The sequence below is a fragment of the Malus sylvestris genome, chromosome 6 (assembly GCF_916048215.2).
Source record: "Malus sylvestris chromosome 6, drMalSylv7.2, whole genome shotgun sequence".
NCBI classification, from domain to species: Eukaryota; Viridiplantae; Streptophyta; class Magnoliopsida; order Rosales; family Rosaceae; genus Malus; species Malus sylvestris.
The window spans coordinates 2,529,954-2,534,895 of record NC_062265.1 but is presented as its reverse complement, the minus strand read 5'-3'; positions in this window follow the sequence as shown (position 1 = coordinate 2,534,895).

Below are 4,942 nucleotides of genomic sequence, written 5' to 3'. Positions count from 1 at the left end.
ATGTATTCAATTAGAATTTTAAAGAAGTTTATAACATTTCATGTGTATTCAATTAGAAATTGATTTTAAAGAATTTGAAAAAGTTGAGGAATTAGAGGAAATTTGAGAGATTTCGTAGTATATTTTAAGCATTCACAAATCTCACATCTTTTCATGAGATTTTGAGGGAATTGAATCAAAATTTTATATGAAATCTCTACAAATCAATTAAACTCAATAAAAATTCATGAATTTATAAATCCATTAAAGTCTCTCAAATTCTCTATTGAATACACCACCCGAAGTGAAGCAGTGAAGGTCTTAGCAATCCCATGCTTTTCGATGGGACTCGCTAAGACCGTCTAGCGATGTCCTTTGTCGAGGCGAGTCCCGACTAGTCCCACTAAATATTGTCTTGCTGCGTAATAAACACGGTATTGCTCTAAGTTTTAGCACAGCCTAATCTAGTGAAGGCTAGTGATGGCAACCAAACACACTCTTAAGGGACCTACCAAACCGGAAACATAGTAAAGTAAATTACAATGTTCACACAAAATTGAACAACAAGAATGTCACATGCCCAAAGAAAAAAAAAGTCCATGTAGCCAAGCCGTCAAATCCAAAATGAAAAGAGGGAAGCAAAGCAATTTTTGCATATGAAATTTCAAGCAAGTAAACAGACTGAGGAAAAACAGGGCATGTACATGCCCATCGAGGCTCTACGTAAAAAGTTCCATGTGTTTGTTAGTCACTTGTCATTTTAGAAAAGTTTGTTGCGATCTCGTAGCCTTAAAGAAAGGCTATTCCAATCGCGATTGACATGTCCAAGGAGTAGTTTGCTCTCCTTCATGATGCTCATATGGTCTTTGTGGTAGTCGAGGACTAGTATTCTGTGGCAAGGACAACATGTGTAACCGGTAGTCGAGGTAAGCAGCCAGTGCAGCATCAATGGTGGGAGTCCTCTAGGTCACAGTTGGGTGAATATTATTTTGTATTATGCTTTTTGCGAGTGCAGTGGTAATGGTGGCATTAGGATGGTTAGGGATGGGGAAGGGACCTGTCTTGTTATGGTTGCTACTCTTCAGAGGGGTACTGCTAGTCCTTTTCACGTAGAAGCATATGTATTGGTAGCGTTACGAAGTGTTCAACTAGCCATCCTATTGAGCTTTCGTTATTTCATTTAGAAAGGGATGTTTTACAAGTGGTGTTTGTTATTGAAAACTTTAGCGACGTTTATGCCACTTCTTCTACAACAATTCACAAAAGATAAATACAGTTAATGAGAATTTTCATTGCCACAATCGATTAAATGAAATCAACAATATATTGAATACTTATCTTTGAGGGTGTAGAAATTGCTCTCTGCCGATGTTTAATTAGAACAACATTGTAAGTTGAGGCAATTTAGACACTATCTTTAAGAGGAGATTTCGTCTCTAAAATAATGTTTCAGTGTAGCAGGTTATGACGTACTACTTTTGACCTTTGATTGTACACTTGCAATACTCGAGTCCGACTAATAGTACTATTCTTTTATTTGGTAAATAGAAATTAGGGCTATTAGCAGGAAAAATCACTTTTTGACATTTGGTTGCAGAAATGATCATTTTTTAATACCGGCGACGGATTGATCACATATCGACCACACAATGATGACATAACGACACCTGATCATTTCTGCAACCAAATGTCAAAAAGTGATCATTCCTACTCATTGCCCTAGAAATTAAACGATATACTAGCTAATGACTGGTCAAGAGAGGAAAGGACTGGTTCTATGTTACCAACGACTGTTAAGAGATTCATATGGAAGATTAAAACCTATTACACGTTGAAGCATTAAACAAAATAAAATAATGGAAAGGATCAACTAGGAATACATTGTTGTGCACCTTTGTGAGGATCAATAATTTGCCATGTAGATGAGAGGAAACAAACGCCTACACAAGACTGTATTTTGAAATACCGCAACGAGGAAGGCAAGATCCATTCTCCGACTCCCTCTCTGCTTCCTCTATTGTTGATAGCCACCGTCTCCTCACACTTTGCATTGGGGCTCTCAATTCAAATTATGAATCTGAATTTGGCATCTTCTTGGAAGAATAGTGAATGTTTTTCCTTACAACTCAATTGTAAATCAATTGCAAAAATGTAAACATTCCAACAAAATTAATCTGTTAATCATTATGTTAATCATTACATTCCACCCTCTCCCCTTAGACCAAACCCAACCCTGGGCTAAAAGTCAAATTTTTGGTTTTATTCCCCCCCCAAACCCAACCCAACCCAACCCAACCCAACCCAACCCAACCCAAGCTAAATTTGAGGGCTAAAAGCTAAAAGCCAAATTCCACCCAGAAAATAGCCCAAAATTCGATGTGGGCCCCACCGGTGTGACTGAAACCGAGTGATTGTGTGCCAAACTCCCCCCACCCACTTGACAGACGCGCGCGACGCACAAGAGCTCAAACTGACTGGGCCCCACCCACGTGGGCATGTCGGCCATGTTTCCTAGGCGAGCCAATGACTCTTTTGATCGGACGGACGGAATCAATAGGCCGTTGGTTGATCCAACAGCCTAGATTCAAACCTTTTTTTTAGTTTTATACTTATATATTTATTGAATCCAACGGCTTAGATCGAATATAATCAAATCTAACGGTAAAAAAAAAAGATCTAACGGTTGAAATTTAAATCCAAAGGCTAAAATAATTAAAAAATATATTTAACTCAAAATTCACCAAAAAACTCTATAAATACATATGTATTTGTTCAAACATCCACACAAAACTCACGTTTCTCCTACAATTCTTCCAATTTTTCTTTCTACCATTTCTCCCATTTCCAAATTTTTCAAGATGGCAAGCGAGCATATTAGAGGTTGTAATTGGGCTTGTGAGGAAGATGTTGTTTTGTGCTTGGCATGCGTTTCTATTAGCGAAGATGGTGTAGTTGACACTAATCAAAATAAAAAGGTTTTGTGGGATAAAATCATTGATAAGTTCCATGTAAATTGCAACGGCGGCAGGAGGGAAGGTGGTGGTGTTTACGATCGGTAGAAGGTTATCAACAAAACATGCACTCTATGGAAGGGAAGCTTGCAGAGAACCGTGGTTGGCAAGGCTAGTGGAAGGAGAGCCATAGAAATTGTGAGTTTTTTTGTTGATATTTTATTTGTCATGTACCTAATATTATTTTGCAACTAATTGTTTTTATGTATTTTTTGCATAGGGTGACAAAACAATGGAAATTTACAAGACAAGAGTAACACCAAAAAATCAACCATTTAAGTTGCATCATGCTTGGGACGTCCTCAAGGATTGTTCGAGGTGGGGAACCGATGCGGACCAACAATGAGGAAGATTATTTCAACGTGAAACTGCACCGACAAATGATGGAGATGAAGGTGTCAATGAAAGTGTCCATGAATTGACCCCAACTTCTTCTTTTGCAAGGCCCCCGGGAAGAGATAAGCAAAAGGAAACAAAGAGAAAAGGGAAGTCCCAAGATTTGATGAGTGCACACATTGCTACCGGATTTGCAAGATTGAGTGAAAGCCATAGCTCACGGCAAGAAGAAGCGGCCCAAATGTGTTTGGCCATGAAGGAAGAAGGGGATAGGGAGCAAGAGAGGTTCGAAATTAATTTCATGATGGAGGACCTCAACAAATACACTCCAAAGAGGAAGAAGTTCTTACATGGTAAGCAAAATGAAATTTTGTGAAAGTATGCCACAAGGAGTACATTTCAAGATGATAATTCATCTCAAGGCTATATCCCAAGTCCACCACCAAGTCAAGATGGTGGACATCATTATTAAGTTTATGTAGTTTATGAATTATCGATTGTATTAAGTTTATGTGGTTTATGAATTGTCGTTTGTATTAAGTTTATGTAGTTTATTAATTGTCATGTGTATTAAATTTATGGCTTATTAATTATTATTTCTATTAATCTAGACGCCTTCAATAATTATTGTACTTATTATTGCACACTTTGATGTGTAATAGATGCCTTCAATAATTCAAATGGCATTCAATAATTTTTACAATGTACTAGACAAAAGACTTTGCACAAGAAGACACTTCAATTTATTACTAGAAAATACCAACATAGTACACTTAAAATTATTACATAAAATAACAACATAGCACACTTAAATTTAACACAAGAACACATTAATACACCAACATCATCAACGTTCACCTTCTCGGCGCCATATATGCTTAACCAAATCCTTGCGGAGTGTGTCATGACCTTGAGGAGCTTGAATTCTATTTAAACGTCTCATATACTCACTTAATGTGACCCCATCCTGTTGGGTCTCATATGTGGTTGCAGCGAGATATTCAACATCTCTTGCCATAACTCTCGCATGTGTTGGTTAGTGATCATCCACATCTTCGTCAGAATCTTCTTCAATTTCGATATACTCGTCTTCCACAATCATGTTGTGCAAAATTATGCACATTATCATGATTGAATGGAGGTCTTCGGTATGCCATAATGGTGCAGCCTCTCTAACAATGGCCCATCGAGCTTGTAGGATCCCAAATGCTCTTTCCACATCCTTCTTGTAAGACTCTTGCCTCTGCGAAAATAATTTCTTCTTCACACTATCGGGATGAGAATAACTTTTGACAAAGGTAGACCAACTAGGATATACGATCAGTTAGGTAGTAATCTAGCTCATACCTATTACCATTTACCTTGTACCTTCATTTTGGTGCCCATCTGTTGACAACATCATCGAACATAAGAGAAGACCAAAGAACGTTGATATCATTGTTTAATCCAAGAGCGTTGAAGAATACATGCCAAATCCATGTGTCGTAAGACTCCACAGCCTCAAGCACGATGGTTGGCTTCTTATGACAACTTTTGAATTGGCTAGCCCAAGCAGTAGGACAATTCTTCCACTCCCAATACATATAATCGAGACTTCCTATCATGCCATGGAAGCC